This window comes from Pinus tabuliformis, chromosome 5_1, assembly GCF_031772625.1.
Source record: "Pinus tabuliformis cultivar Carrire ecotype Pingquan chromosome 5_1, CPIR1, whole genome shotgun sequence".
NCBI classification, from domain to species: Eukaryota; Viridiplantae; Streptophyta; class Pinopsida; order Pinales; family Pinaceae; genus Pinus; species Pinus tabuliformis.
This window is the reverse complement of record NC_142305.1, coordinates 445,542,163-445,559,007: the sequence shown is the minus strand read 5'-3', so window position 1 is coordinate 445,559,007 and position 16,845 is coordinate 445,542,163. Positions and strand designations below refer to the sequence as shown.

General features: G+C 36.9%; 1 long non-coding RNA gene across 1 annotated transcript in view; it reads left to right on the top strand.

The window, feature by feature from the left end:
- Nucleotides 1-15,546, top strand: part of LOC149165386 (uncharacterized) — a 77,194-nt gene extending 61,648 nt beyond the window's left edge. Inside the window, exon 2 of the long non-coding RNA XR_016260332.1 lies at nucleotides 15,066-15,546. This is a non-coding gene — a long non-coding RNA (uncharacterized LOC149165386). The remainder of the gene's footprint in view (nucleotides 1-15,065) is intronic.
- Nucleotides 15,547-16,845: the final 1,299 nt, after the last annotated feature.

Sequence of the window (16,845 nt, the reverse complement as noted above, 5' to 3'; positions counted from 1 at the left end):
GAATAATCCTTTATGCATACTAGAATTGGGGAATTCATTGGGAATGCCCTTGGCACTTAGGGATTGTTGTGGGCATTCTCTTGAAAATATACCTCAATATACCTCCTTGATACTTGGGGTAGTCTAGGGTGCTCCTTACATGTTGTTTTATAGAATACATTTAAGAAAAGAGAAAGAAAACATATATATACTTACTAATTATTTTTTGTTCAATTGTTTTACAGTTAGGACAATTAAGTTACAATCTACTTCAATTATGATTTGTTGATCTTTTCACAGAACCTCTAAAGTAACATGAGACATGTACAATCGAGCTAGGGAAATTTAGGATCAAACTTATCCAAAAATCCCCCCTGAATTTCACCTATGTGCATTATGGCCACTTCACTGAAAATGATCCACTTGTAAAAACATATTTCTATGTGTAAATTGAAGAAGCGAAAGATAATTTATTTGTGCATATTAAAGAAACATAGTGTTATTACCTTAGAACAGAAATATTTTCAAATACAATGAGATTTGTTCTTTTCAGAACTCAGGGTCAACATGCAAAGATTCAGGTGCTTAAAAAGAGTCTCAGTGCATTTCATTAAGTCATACAAATGCTCACCAAAACATCCTCTTCTAGAGTACTGGGTTATTATTAGGTGATTCAAATTTAAACTACTCCTTAGTAAATCAAGGAAGATCCAGGTGGATGATCCCTTGAGATAATTTTTCATGTATTTTACTTTTCTTTTGGTAGGAAAAATAAATCATTTACCCTTCACTTGAGGTAAAATAACTGGAACTCTTCTGTGATGGGTAAAATGGTATTCCAAGGAAAACCCTCAAATGAGAGATGTGGTAATGAATAGTACAAGAAGTTGAATCCAAATTGGTTTAGCCTTAATGTTAGATGCCTTAGTTTTATTATAATGCAAAAAATACATCTATACAAAAAGGAAATTAGTGATATTGCCACCACGTGGTTCTTGTTGAAGATGGTGTCTAATTGAGGCCCAAAATTTATATAAGCATGCATATTATTCATTTTTTTATGGCTAGCCTAGATCAATCTTAACTCTAGATCTACCAACCGTAGAGAAGGTTCAAATATCTTGAGGTGCAAACTTTTTTTAGAGTAAAAAGAGATTGGATCCCTCTTGGCGCTTGGTAGATCTAGAGTTAAGATGGATCTAGGTTGGTTTAATTATTAATTATTATTTTATTTTATTTTTTTTTTTTTTTATATTTTTTTTTTTTTTTTTTCTGAGTAAAGACTAATTCTATTAAGTGAAGGAAAATATAGTACAATCAAGCCTGGAAACAGGCTTAGCAGAGAAGCAATGGAGCCGAAGGTGATAGGGAATCAACCTTGCTCCAAATAGACAGACAAGGGACAGGTCATAGAAGCAAAGGAATACAAAGGAGAGTACTGATCAAAAGGCTACCCCGAAGGGTTGTTTCCTGCAAATCGACATTTTTTGCCTTTTTTCTTGCTCACTTTTATCCACCCAGTGGAGTTTGGCTGTGTCATGACAAGTTGTAGATTATTTTGTCCTGATAGCTGATCATCCTTGTCAGAGTCTCAGGACGAAGAGCAATGGGTACGTTTCTGAGAAATCTGCTGGATAGAGGGAGCCTCCTGGTGAGCCGAAGGGGCGTCCTTCGGAATTTCCTCATTCTGTAGATCAGCTTCAATTTCCTCATCAACCTGCACATCTGCCTCAGATTCCTCCTCCTCCGAACTCGAGAAGTCTAAATCGTCCAGCGGATGGGGTGGTTCAAAAGGATTCCATCTCTTGGATTTGGGCTTACGATTCAGATTCTTCTTTTTATCTTTGAGCTGTGAACATGTACTCTGAAGGTGCCCTGTTTGATGACAATGGCGACAGCGGAAGGCTGTGTTCTCGTAATCCAGTGGTTGAGTCCAATGGAAATCTCCAAACTTGAGATTAATCTGATCCGGCAGTCCTTTGCTGATGTCTATTTCTGCACACAGTCTGCCATAAGTGTAGAGACCATTTTCCCTTCTTGAGGTATCTGTAGCCAAGTATCGTCCCAAAGTGTTTCCAATAGTTAGGAAGACAGAGAAATCCCAAAAATGTGCCGGAAGATTCGGGAGCCTGACCCAAATGGGAAGCTTGGAGATGACTGCTGTAGAGGGGTCGAAGTCAGGAAACCAGGGGGTTAGAAAAAGCCCAGCTGAACCCCAGAACCAAGGGCCTCCCGTTAAGGCTTTCTGGTAGTCTTCGCTTGATTCAAAAAGCACCATGAAAAAACCTTTTGAACATAAGAAGATTTTACACATTTTAGTCCAAGAGGAATGGACCCATTGATAAAGATCTGATGTGTGAGGCCATAGGCCATTAAATCTGCAAATGAGTGTGGATTCTGCAAAGCTCTGGTAGCGGCTTTCAACCCTAGGATTAGAGAAGTCGATGGAGGGAATTTCCTCTGATTTGTCTACCAAAAACGGCTTTGGAGCTTCATTTGGTTGGGATGCCTTTGAAGAGGACTGAGGTTGGGCAGCGTTTTTGCGTGCTGCATCTTTGTAAGAGAAAGATGGGGCAGAGGAGGTTTTCCCAAAAGAACCACCTCTTAGACGGAAAGAAACCCCAATAGACGCGTCCTTTTGAATGCTGTAAAAATAAAGAGGAAGGGAATGCTTAAGCTGCTTACCCTTATACAGCAATCTGAGGCAGGAGGAGGGAATCCCCAGCCGGCATTCAAGTTTTTGCAGAAGATCCTGCACAAGATCTGTTGCGCAAACCCATAACATTGTCGTTTTGCCGGAAAGATTAACTTGGATATGGAATGCATGAGGTTCTTCAGGCAGATCCAGCTGGTTCACGATCGAAGGCTGCTTCAGAGTTGATCTCGTCTGAACTTGCCTTCTGCAAGCCGCTTGTCCATCGATCTGGGTTTTTTTAAGGCTCCAAGATTTTCTGGGCTCCTGATTTGATGGTTTAACTGTAGATCTGATCATCTGACTACCATGCACAATCAGTACTCCCGATTCAGAGCAGAACGTTTTCTGCTTGCCGCTGTGATCCTGATTCCAGAAAAAACTAGTGCATGCATAGCCATCTGAGGGCGCAAACTGTGCTGGTTCTGTTAATTTCTGTGCAGTAGAGCATGCAAAATTCCTCTCTGCGTTCATCTTTCCTGGGGATGAGGCACCCCTGAAACTCACGGCTTTTAAATCTGCAAGACCATGCACAGGCCAACCTTCAACTGCACCTTGTGAATCAAGCTGGATTCCTAAAACCTTTCCAGCACATTCATTCTGAGCTGAGATTGAGAACAGGCCCCTTTTTGGGACCAAATCTCGGTGAAGCTTTTCGTCAAACAATTGCCCCGCAACCTTCTTGGATCTGAAATGTAATAGCTTACGTTGCTGGTTCTGGAATTCCACGCTCCTAAATTCCCCCACTCTCCAATTTCTCTCCCTTTGGACTCTATTGGCCGCTGCAATAGGGGTGCCGACATCCGATTCTAAACATTTTTGCATGTCCAACCCTGCCCTGCTGCACGAGTTGGGCTTTCCCATGGAGCTGCCTGCTCCTCCTACCTTCATTCCCCACGCTAATGGATCCATCTTTGGCTTCCAGCTATTTTCAAAGATGGCTTTCTCCATGATCCCCTTCGTGCCCACGTATGTGTGCTATGTTTTAGTTTTAATTTCGTCTTTATGTGTTTAATTATTAATTATTAATTATAATTATTTATTATATTATATTATATTATATATATTATATTATATTTTATTTTATTTAACGCAGTCAAAATGTTATAATCTATTATTTTATTTTATTTTATTTTTTTATTTTTACGTAATTTGACTAAGCCCAAATGTTTCATTGATAATTTATTTTTCCCAAGGAAATATCTGGGAAAATCCACCCGAGGATCACATCCCATTGACTTATTAGAAAAGCCTAACCCCAAGGGTTTCAAAGAGAATCGACCCCGTGACCTTCCATTAGTGAGGTGCTTTAGCAACGAGAACTTGACCAATTGAGCTAACCCTCAAGGCTTTATGTTTCATTGGTAATTATTTTATTTTGACAACATGGTTACAAGACATTATAACATCCCTACCATACTAAGCTAGAGAGCTCCATGCAATTACTTTTAACCTTTATTTTTTTTTTTATTGTTTCCACATGCAAAAGTTTACAAATATTTACATACAACATCTCCCCCTACCTTTTTGATTTTAGATTTAATTTTAAAAATGTTATAAAATTAAATTACAATGAAATATTTATAAATATTTGCATTTTGAAATGAATTATGGTTTTTGGGCATTTAATAATGATAAGCCATGGTATTGTAACAAATCCTATTTAGAAGCTAATAATGTATACAATAAAGTGGGGGTTAAGAATCTTGTTATATTGTAACTTTATTGCAAGTATGAAATTCTTATGTGCTTATTAATTAAATTTTAATATAGTTAGAGAATCATTATTTTAATTTATATGGTAAAATGGTTCTTAATGTATAACTACTATTTATATTTATATATTTTAATGTGATATGTATATTATGATTTTGTTTTATCTAAAAGTTTGTTCCTAATTTTTTTAATAAAAACAAACTTACCATATAAAAAATTGACTTTTTTTTTTCTTTTTTTTACATCTAATACCTTACACGCCTACAAAACTCTCCTGTATTGGGTTGTAGAATGCCTCTTGGCATAATAATATTACATCTCTGTTAGAGCACACATGTTAGTGTTTTATTATGATGATTAGAAAAATTCAACTAGATAGATATTGGAAATAATGTTTCCATGTGTTGTTGTATGTTGTCATTATGAGTTCCCAAGTGTCAAGCTAGAAGTTGGTGTTCCCTATATATGATTTGTAGTCATTATCTAATTGTATCATCAGTGATTTATGTCTTATATATTTGTAACTATTGTGATCAATAAAGATATCAAAGGGTGTTTGGTGTTGTGTGTTATCACTATATGATCTCTCTCTATTTTCTAACAGATATCAGAGAAGCCACTCGATTAACTCCTTCATAGGAGGGCTAGGAAAATGTGAGAAAACCTTGAGATTATTTCTATGTAAATAGATAGTGTAAGAGAGTGTTTGATATATTGTTTTGTGTGAGTAAATTTTATTTTTGTTTGTAAATCTGTTCAATGTGTGTTTGAGCGAGATTGGATCTCAGGCTAGAAAAAGAATACATGTTGTTGTGTTCCTTGTAGCTTATAAAACTTTTCAATAGCAGCGTCTGTAATGGTGGCCTGACCCATCCAGATTCGAAGGAGTTGGTCATCATCCCTACACGTTCGTTCTATTTGAGGGTGGCGGTGAATGTGCACTGGCATTGAGTATGACCAAAATTTCAAGTGGGATCTCCTAAATCCAAATGAGAAGGTGGTCTTTGACCCTATTCCTACCCCTGTGAAACTTCTTCCACAACGATACACATATAGTGGTGCTCTCATTCAGCAATATACATATGATTTTGGAAAATGGTCAGTCAAATCTAATGATACCCAGAAATCCACTGATTCCACCGTATCAACTGCTGCACGGATGAATATGTATGGGATATTTCATAATCTAGTTGGTTCAAGCACCATTTCAAGGATCATGGACTAAAGGCCACAAATTTGTCACTAGTCGCAACATCAAAGGGTTGTAGGTTAGTGATTTGCAATTAAAAGGTCGCGATATTGAATGTGAAATGCATCAGCTGACATACCAATTTGATGTTCATTTCTACAAGGTGAATGAGATTTGGGCCAATCTTCTGCCAGAGTCTAGATTGATGCGCCCTAACTATTTCTCGGGTTGTAATTTTGTTAGGCATTGACACTGTTTTGGTGTTTATTGTTTTGGTTAAAGGGTTGCCTATCATTGCACATGGCACAAGATTGGAATAAAATCTTATGGATATCCATAGTTATAGCTGGAATACGTAAGTTTGAATGTAAATTTTATAGCCTTGACATGTTTTAAAAAATCATCCAAGGGAAAACATTTTTGTGCGAATCACTCTTCGAGACGAGTTGGATGTAACAAGCCTGGTTAAAAATTCATTTAAAAAATATAAGACCAAGGTCATGGGACACGTATTCCAAGATGAATGGTGGGGTAAACATCCTAGTGGGTGTTCATTTCATTTATTATGGCTAAGGAAATTGGAAAAGGCAATGGAAAAGGATTTGGAAAGGCAAGAGGCATTAATTGGCATTTTATTTATGACAATAATGGAAATTAGGATAAAAGGAAGGTGAAAGATCACAGGTTGCATATGAGGAGGCAAATGTAGAAAAATAATGGAAAAATGAATAAATTATAGGCCTCATTGATTAAAAGGCTTCTGAGGATCAGTTGGTAGCTTTTGCCAATGTAGAATTTTATTAGTTTTAGCTTGGAGCTCTCTATTCAACTCTCTCTCATACTCTTGTACACATAGATTTTTCTTGGAGCACTCTTCGAGGAGTGTGGCATACTTGGGATTTTGAAGCAAGAAGGAAAAGGAATAGTGGGAAAAGTGCAAGAGGACATCAGGATCAACAACTACAGTAGGTTTTTCTTGTAGGTATCGAGTTGCATGTATGATCTCCTTGCTAGTTTTGGCATGCATGGCATATACATGGGGTTTCTTGGTTATGATCTATCATTGGCATGGAAGAATGCCTCGATTGACGGCGGATTTGATTAGAATTTCTGTTTCCTAGATAGCCATGGTGTTGTGCATATCTTTCCTTTTGTTTTCTGGTTGTTTCTCATGTTCCTTATGGATGTGGTTTGAGTTACTAGTTCCTGGAAGCCTTAGTTGGACAAATGCTTTGGAAGCCTTGTAACAACTTGGGTTGAGTTACTAATCCTGGAAACCTTGGTTGGAAAAACTATATGGAAGCCCTTTGTGGGTTGATTTACTAGTCCTGGAAGCACTGGTTGGACAAATGATTTGGAATCCCGACAATAGTTGTGGGTTGAGGTAATAGTCTTGGAAGCCTCAACCCACAACTATTGTTGAGGGAATCAATGGTTGAGGGTTGAGGTGGTTTGGCCTCTCGAATCCCTGGTTTGGTTTTTCTTGAGTTGTTTTATGAGATCCCACATTCACGCTTGGAATATGGCATTGGGATGATTGGGTGAAAGAAATAATTGGTTCAGCCAATCTATAGCCGGGTGGTACGTGGAAGTCCTAGATCTGGTTGTATTTTTCATATGTTAATAAGAGCTCCTTTCCCCTTGTATTTGATGGGTAAATATACTTGTTCATATTTGGTCTTTATGGCTGTTATATATTTTTTATTTCTATTGAATATATGCTGGTTATGAGGATGTTTTATGACATACTTGATGTATGGATTTCATCATGTTTTGATTATAAAATGAATGAAAAATGAATATATTACCTAATAGATGATAATGCATCTATTTTGATAAGGCACCAATGCTTCCATATGATTCTCAGATAGTATTAGACCCCTATGCTTAGATATATTGTTATCGCCTGTAGAATGTATATTTGTGACATGCTTGACGAAATGCCTGTCATGGCTAGTAGGGCTTAAGTCAAGTCATTGATCAAGTGTTTGCATTAGTACCTTTTTCAATGTTATTTATCATTTTTGGAATTTTCATGAAGTTCTAGGAAGTGACCTGAGTATTGGCCTTGAAAAGTGGTACAAATTCTAAAGTTGTTAACACAAAACTTCCTAAAAAGGGACACAAACGCATGGATGCCTTGTTATAGGATTGACTAGAGGATCCTAGTCGCATGCATTCCTTGTCATGGGAGTGACTGAGACTCTAGGGAAGTGAAATGTCAAGTTGTATCAGGGATTGGTCACCTGGAAGGGTTGGTTGGCTCCTGAAGGTTCTGTAGCATGTGTGGAAGGTCATAATGCTTTTCTTTTGTGGGTTCCACTTCCTTAACTATACATGGGGATTTGAATTACATCATAGTAGTTTCTCGTCACATGATTACCTTGACGGACTAGTTAAATTGGGTAAATATGGGACGAGGGTGGTTATAGAGTGGTATCAGAGTTAGTTCTGTGCTCTTTGGGGGATGTCTAGTTTCTGTTCTCTTTAGCTGTTGCCTGATACCACAGAGTGGTATTAGAGCATAGTTCAATACTTGGACTAGATGGGAAGAATATATTTTTTATGCATGCGTGTAGGTTGTATATTTTTTTGTTGTGTATGCATGGTGATGGTCATTTTTGTAGTTGTACTTGTCATGTAGAAGTTGATGATGTTGTTGTTGGGATGTGTTTTTCATGAATGCGTGTTGGTTGTATATGCTTTTGTCATGCATGTTAGTGTCTATATGTTGTTATGCATGTATTGTCATGGTTATAGTTGTTGTGCATGAGGTCATTATAAGCATTTTAGGTCATCATGATGCTATTTGTATGTTATGATGCTAATGTGTTGGTTGAGATAGAGTAGGATATGCATATGATTAGAGTGAGGTTGCAACACTAGACCTTGAGGTAAGAGTAGATTGTCATACATGTATTGTATATTTGGCATGCCTGTATGTTAGTTAATGGATTGTTATAAGAACTAGGATTATGTACATGCCTATCAATTTATTGTTGTTATGGTTACATGCATGATAGATGCTAGTTAATTGGTGCGGTCATATACACATGTCAGATATTCATGCATGGTAGTAACTTGTTGTTATATGCATTGTTGTTGTTATTTTATATTATTTAACTTGATGATTATGTTATATGTTGTTGATGAGTAATTTATATGTTAACATATTGTTGTTATATGTAAGTTAAATTGATTATTAGGGTTATTTCATTTAAAATCTTGATGTTATATGTATCGTGTTGATCTAGATTGACCTGTACAGATGATCATGGTTATGGTATTAAGGTATGAGCCGACATATTTGTGATATTTTGTTGTACTAAATTAGACTGACTGTGCATATGTGATTGTTATGCATGAATGGCAATTGTTTATGAGTTTATGATGTGAACATGTTAGCTAGTTGATGTTATGGATATCATGACCTTGTGTTATGAAACCAGCTCGAGAAAAGATAGAAAAGATAGATCAACGCCTTAGAATTCAGCCTCTTCGAGGGGGAAACCTCCTTTACATTACATAAATGAACAATTCTTGGATGATACAAATGAAAATACCTCCTTTCTATATATAGGAGTCTAAGGGGTCATAACATAATCAGAGCCGACATAACAATAATAATGTAAGGGCACAATAATAACAATAGTGGGCTTCTATGGGGCACAAGAGTAACAATATGGGCACTACATGGGTACATCAATATAATAATTGGGTTGTACTAATAACAATAAGGGGTTACACTAGTAGTATAGGGGTCTAACATGCCCCTCTCCTTCAAAAAGTGTTGTCCTCAACGCTTGAGTAGTTCTTGATGCTTCTGTATAAAATTCTTGTCCTCCCATGTGTAATCTTCAGCAGGTAAGTTCTTCCAATTGATGAGATATTCTGAAATTGATCGATTTCGTAGCTATCAGGTTATTGTTTCTGTGACTACTCAAGGTTCCAACATGATTTTTCCTTCCTCTTCAATTTCTGGTAATATTGTTTGAATTGGGATCTTTTGCAACTTTCGAATAAGTGGCCATACTTCTTTGTCATTCTTCCATTCATCCCTTGCTTCGTTTATCCAATCTGGTTGGATAATAGAAATAGAACCAAACAATGCTTCCACATCCTCATCCTTGAAGAGTCTTCTTATTCGGTAAGGTCGCCATTTTTTAAGTGCATGTAGTATTGCCAACATTTCCTTCTCATAAATAGCTTGCTTTCGATGTAGCAGTGAAAATACCCAATCACCTACATCAAAACATTTTTCATTATGATGTTGATCTACTTGTTGTTTCATTTGATTTTTCACCGAAGTGGCGTTATCCTTTAAAAGTTGGAGAACTTGTTGTTGATGCTCGATGTGACCTTTCACTGCTTGAACCTTTTTCTTCTTGATATGTCCTTCTATCTATAGAGTTTGAGGAGTGGTAATTTCTTCCAATCCTTTACAAGATATGGTCGGATTCATTTCTTGACTCTCGATGTGATCTTTCACTTCTTGAACATTTTTCTTCTTGATATGTCCTTCTATCTTGATAGTTTGAGGAGTGGTAATTCTGACCAATGAATTACAAGATATGGTTGGATTCATTTCTTCTTTCTTGATGTGATCTTTCACTTCTTGCACCTTTTTATTCTTGATATGTCCTTCTATCTTGAGAGTTTGAGGAGTGGTCATTCTTCCCAATAGTTTACAAGATATGGTCTAATTCATTTCTTCTTTCTTTAGGGTTGGGTCCCGGCATATATCCTCTTCTTTTGATGTTTCTTGATCCTTTTCTTCCTCCTCTTCATACCCTATGTAAAATAATTTCTTCTCAACACACTTATGACCTTTAGTGCATTTGCTATCACAATTGTAACAAAGCCCTTTTTCTCTTTTTTCTTCCAATTGTTGTGGTGTAACCCTTGTAGGTTGTGGAAGGCTAGGAGAAACAACACTTCCATCTTTATAGTTATGAGGGGTAGACTTCCCTGTTGCCATAATTTTACTTTCCAATATGTCACAAAGCCCTTTTACTCTTTCCAATTGTTGTGGTGTTGCTCCAAAAAAGGTGTTTCTCTTTGTATCCTCATAATGTGCTATCATTTCCTCCGTGAGAATTGACCACGTAACAAGTTGTTTACGAGAACAAAGCCCTTTATACCATAAAAATTGATCCGGTTCTAAATATGAAGATGCAATACATACCTTTTGTAACAGTGGTACACCATGTAGATCAAAATATTGCTCCATCTGAAGTATCCAATTTACCGGATCCTTGCCATCAAACTTCCTCATCTTGCTTTTTCTTGATTTTAGGGCCTCGATATTGAAACGACTATAACTCTATACTTTTGGATATTTAAGTTCTAAAATTGCTACCTGTAGTAGCCCTCTGTGTCCTCTTTCCAATGCCACCAGTCTGATCCAAATTGGATTCTCCAAGGAAAAGTTATGCACAATCTCCCAAGATGACCTGATTATAGACCTTTCCAGAAGAGCGAATTTGTATGAAATGCCACGTCTCAATTTTTTTACCTTTGGCTTTGAGAAAGATATACAAGAAACTACATTCCGTCATATTTCTATACCTTCTTACGAAATTCCAATCTGATCCGCAAAGGGAAAGTTATGACGATTTTCCCCAGGTCACCGGTTTTGAAGGTAATTCAGGAGTCTGCAAAAAGACCAACTTCCTCAGATCATATCTCCGCAAATATCGCGCGAAACGTTCTAAAATTCGGACCCAAGGTTCAGCGCAATTTCTTCTCAAATGGTTTTTTTTTTCGACTTCTGAAACGTCACAGAAAAAATTTATAGCGAAAATGCCACGATGACCTGTTTGGAGTAGCGAAACCATAGAATCCAAAGCTCTGATACCAAATGTTATGAAACGAGCTCAAGAAAAGATAGAAAAGATAGATCAACGCCTTAGAATTCAGCCTCTTCGAGGGGGCAACCTCATTTACATTACATAAATGAACAATTCTTGGATGATACAAATGAAAATACCTCCTTTCTATATATAGGAGTCTAAGGGGTCATAACATAATCAGAGCCGACATAACAATAATAATGTAAGGGCACAATAATAACAATAGTGGGCTTCTATGGGGCACAAGAGTAACAATATGGGCACTACATGGGTACATCAATATAATAAGTGGGTTGTACTAATAACAATAAGGGGTTACACTAGTAGTATAGGGGCCTAACACCTTGTTTATGTTTGAGTTGATATGTTTTGAAGTTGTAACGTTCTAATCTAGATTGATCATGAAAATAAAAGGATGGCTTCGCCTGAGATACATTAAGGTATGAATTTTCTTATGTCATCTACTTGGTGCTTGAATGTTTGATTATGCCGTCTAATTAGTGTTTGAGTGTTTGTTGTCTATTATGTTGTCTATATATTGTTTTAATGTTTGGTTAATTGCATGATATGAGTATGTGTCTATAAGATTTCATGAAGAAATGATCTTGTTTTAAGATGGTTGTACTAACATGTAGTTGTTCAACTAATATGTACTTAAGTGTAAGTAGGTGGTAGTTGTAGTAGTATGAGTAATGACTATTGGTTAATTATGACATGGATGTTAGTCTTGGCAAAGGTTGATTTCAATTAATAGGCATGATGTTTTGATCCTTGGAACATGTGGTTGGCATGCGTGAACAGTTGGAGGGAAATATGCTTGGTATTAACATGACAAGTTAATATTTGATTTGTTCATATAACTATCCATTGGGTGATGTGACAGTACATAGTAAGACTCAGTTGCAGCAAGGGAAAGGTAAAATAAGGGAATTGGGTGAGAATTCCTTTGGCTATGTTCAGAAACTACAATTACAAATGAATGAATGCTTTGATTATAGGAAGTCTTGTTAACCCTTCCTTTTTTTTTTTTTTTTTTCTGATATTATGTGGATATATGTTATATTCCTCAACATGTATTTGATAGATATATTAAGTTGGTTTTCAACTATGATTGGATTGGTCAACGGAGGAGTCCCTTGAGAGATGATATATGTACGAATTCAGTTATAGGTTAGCATGCAAGGTACAACAAGGTAAGATAACTGGTATATTGCTATGTTTATTTATGTGCCAACAAGTATGCGTGTATGACAACATGATGTATGGATTGCATGGAAAAAGAGTCTGCGATGAAACCTTGAATAACGCTCAGGTTGAATTCCCCTTGGAGGCATTAGGAACCCATGGGTTGAGTCATGGTGTTTGTTGGGAGTTGTGTTCCTTCGGTATTTTGTGATTTTTTGTGCTTGATTTGTGGTTTGATTGTTTCTAGTGTGTGATCATCCCACTTTTTTTGTGGTGGCATATTGTTGTTGGTTTTTCATGGTTTTATTCTTGTTCATTTATCGATTCTTTCCTTTTGTGTTTTGAGGGTCTTGGGAATTGGTTGGGAAGGAGGAAGTTAATGGAGTTTGAGAGAGATGAAATAAATCCAACAGGGAATGTAATACTCGGATGAAGCTCGGTGCATGTATAAGGGTAGCTGAAGGAAAGAGTATGACAATCAGTTGGACTAGTTGGGTCCATTGGGATAAATGGATGATGGCACAACAATCATGAGAAAGGTAGCATGAAAGTTAAATTAAATTGTCTTAAGATAAAAAATGCCTTGGCTAAGTTGGGAATTGTTGTTCTCAATGTTGTTCATGTTGTGCATGGATAAAGGAAGTTCTCTTGACCTAAACCTTATGATATTTGGTAATTATGTTGTGATCATGATTATGCTAACATCTATATATATAAACATGTATGTATGTCATGTCTTATAGGGTCATCATGGATCATGATTTTTTAATGATAATGTTTACATGTGCGCGCACACACACACACACACACACACACATATGTATGTCACTATCTGACATGGTTATCAAGGATCATTCTTGTGGAGGAATGATTGCTTATGCAAGTGAATGGGATGAAGAGGTTCTTGTTTTTATGAGGAATAAATTTTGATGAGTAACTCTAACAGATTTCTGAGATCAACATCATGTGGATATGAGTTGATATTATATGCTTTTACTATGCCTATGTTTATGTTATAGACAAGTATTGTTAAGGGACACATTAGCGGGATGGAAACAGTATGATCGACAACATGCATGAATAATGGAAAAGCACTAGAAGCAAAGTTGCTTGGTAGAGTCAGTATGTGGTCTCTGGATGTGAAGTACTATTGTTGTGTACCTATTGTACATGTTGTACCTATAGTGTTGTGTGCATGTTGCATATGTGGCACTGTGTACATATGGTATTGTGTACGTGTTGGATATGTAGTGTTATGTACATATGGTGTTGTGTGTAGGTTGTTTATGCAATGCTATGTACAGATGGTGTTGTGCGCATATTGGATATGCGATGCAATGTGAATATGGTGTTGTGTGCATGTTGGATATGTGGTTTTATGTACATATGGTGCTTTGTGCATGTTGCATATGCGGTGCTATGTATATATGGTGTGGTGTGCATGTTATACATATGGTGCTATGTACATGTGGTGTTGTGTGTAGGTGGTGTTGTGTACATGTCGTGCATGTGGTGTTGTGTACATGTGGTGCTCTGCACATTTCATGCATGTGGTGTTGTCTGCATGTGGTGTTGTGTACACATTGTTCAGGTGTTGTTGTGTACATGTGGTGTTGTGCACACATTGTTTAGGTGGTGTGTTGTACATGTGGTGCATGTGGTGCCATGTACAGGTGATACTATGTACATGTTGTACATGTGGTATAGTGTGGATGTCGTACATGTTGTGTGGTGCATATGCGGTATTATGTGCATGTTATACATGATATTCCGTGTATGTGTGGTATTGTGTTATGTGAATTGCGTAGTCGTGGTATCATGGCATGTGTATTAATTGTGTTTTGTTGTAAACTGAGTGTAGGTGTATGTATTCTATAGTACACTGGGTGTAGGTGTATGTGTTTTGTAGTATGTTAGGTGTAGGTGCATGTATTGTATGGTGTGGTATGCCATGTTTGGTTGTATGTGTGTGGTGTACACTATGTGTACGTGTATATGGTTGAAGAGAAGGCATTAGGTGTTTCTCGAGTGTGGAAACCAATCTGGTGTGTGTATGTGTGTATGGAAAGAACAAAGGCAGAAACAATGGCCAATCAAAGGATAAGTATCAGTGTTTTATTTCAGTTTTGATTATGCATGTGATCTGTGACTCTTATTTATGATGGTTACATGTGATATGTGAATCTGATTTATGATGGTTACACGTGATCTATGATTTTCATTTGTGATTATTACATGCGATTCATGATTTTGATCTCTGATGGTTGTGTTTTGAGCTAACCAGATGTGATATGTTTGTACATGATAATTTGTTCAAGAGCTAGTTTGACTTGTTGTGACAGGAAGTGAACATAATTTCAAAAGTACCTTATTAATGAGCTACTAATGAGGTATGGTGTGAATTTATTTCAATTCATTTTGGAATCTAATGGGAATTACGTGCTTGGTGCAGGAAAGCATGAAAATGTCTGGTTGGGTGGTTGAAACCAACTACAAGAATTAGCAACAGTATCAAAGAGGAATTGAAATATGCAACAATATGATGGTTAAGAACTTCAGGAGTAGGGCCATTATGGGACACTGGTACCCAATAATGTCCATTTATTTAAATGAGAATACTATGGTTAGTATGATTATTTTTAGGCAGGGATATGCCTTGGTTTTTGGACCTTCTAATGTAATTAAACCTTGCCAAGGGAGGGGTCACCTGAGGGACTGTGTAGCAGAGAAGGGGATGCCCACATAACTTGGAAGGTGTGTGAATGCATGGAAAGGGGTGACTAGATTTACCAGGGGAATGTGAAGCAAATAAAGGAAGGTCGGGGATGATTTTTTTTGGTCATTAGCATTACCAGATGGAATCAGATGCATATACAGAGTGTGCCCTAGAACAATGAGCTGGTAAATTTTCACTAAGAGGACAAGTGGCATAGTATTATAGCTCTAGACATTGGATGCAGTTTGACTTTGATAATGGATTCTGGACTTCATGGGAAGGAAGTGAATCCTGGTATTACTTTGAGGGTGGAGGTGTGAACCTCTAGATTCCCTTGTTGCTGATATAGGCATCATATCCTTTTATTTGTTGGTTGAGAAAATGTGCATATGTATATATGTGTATGTTATTGTAAATAACGTATCGAGCTAGATTTCTAAATCTCCATAGACAATATGATTATTTGTTGGTTGAAGCAAATGTTTATGAGTGTATATGTGGTTATTGATGTAAATATTGTAATGAGATGTGTTATAAAGCTCCATTAAATGGTATGATTGTCATATCTTCAACATAATATTGCTTGGTTTGGTGTTCCATAAGAAATGAATAAGGAAAACATTTTCGTAATCACATGATGTTTGAACTAAATGCTAAGTTGGGTTTCTCCCATCAAAGTTCCACTCCCTATTACCCTTAGGCAAACGCGAAAGTTGAGGTGATTAATAAATGTCTCAAAATGATGCTTCAATGTATGATAGGGGTCCATAAATCAGACTAGCATTCAATTATTTATGCTTGCTTATGGGAATATTGAGCCTCTGTTAGGACTACTATTGGGTTCACACCATTCCAACTAATTTATGGTCTAGAAAAAATCCCTCCCATTGAATCTGAAATTTCATCCCTTAAACTTGTCGGTGAACTCCTTCCTGCAACTTCTGTAGAATCAAAATGTCCCTTACATCTGATGCGCTTGGATGAAACTCGGTGTGATACTACCATGGCTAATGAAGCCCATAAGAAACATATCAAGGTGCAATGTGACAATAGTGTCAAGCCTCATGTCTTGTTGGAAGGAGATTGTGTTCTGCTTTATGATCAAGAATATGATAAATTAAGATCACGAAAGTTTGACCGAATGTGGGTGGGCCTACATATTTTTAAACATGTTCTTTCCAAAGGAGCCTATAAGCCTGTCGATTTTGATGGAGTTCCACTGGCGCAACCCAAAAATGGGTTGTACCTTAAGAGATATTATGCTTGATTTTTTGCGTAGTGCACTGTGTACATGCTATATATAGGTTTTTTTAGTATGCTTGTAGTGTGTCCCTTTAAAGTTTCAGATGATCTCTATTAATCCTATTTACATTTGGTTTGCAAATGTCGATATCCCTTGAACCATATGTTGGTTACGCAAATGGCGTTATTCAAAGTAATCAGAAGTTATCTTCCATAGCATGGGCTATATATGCTCCAAATGGAAATTTATTGAGTTTACAAGGGATTTGTATCA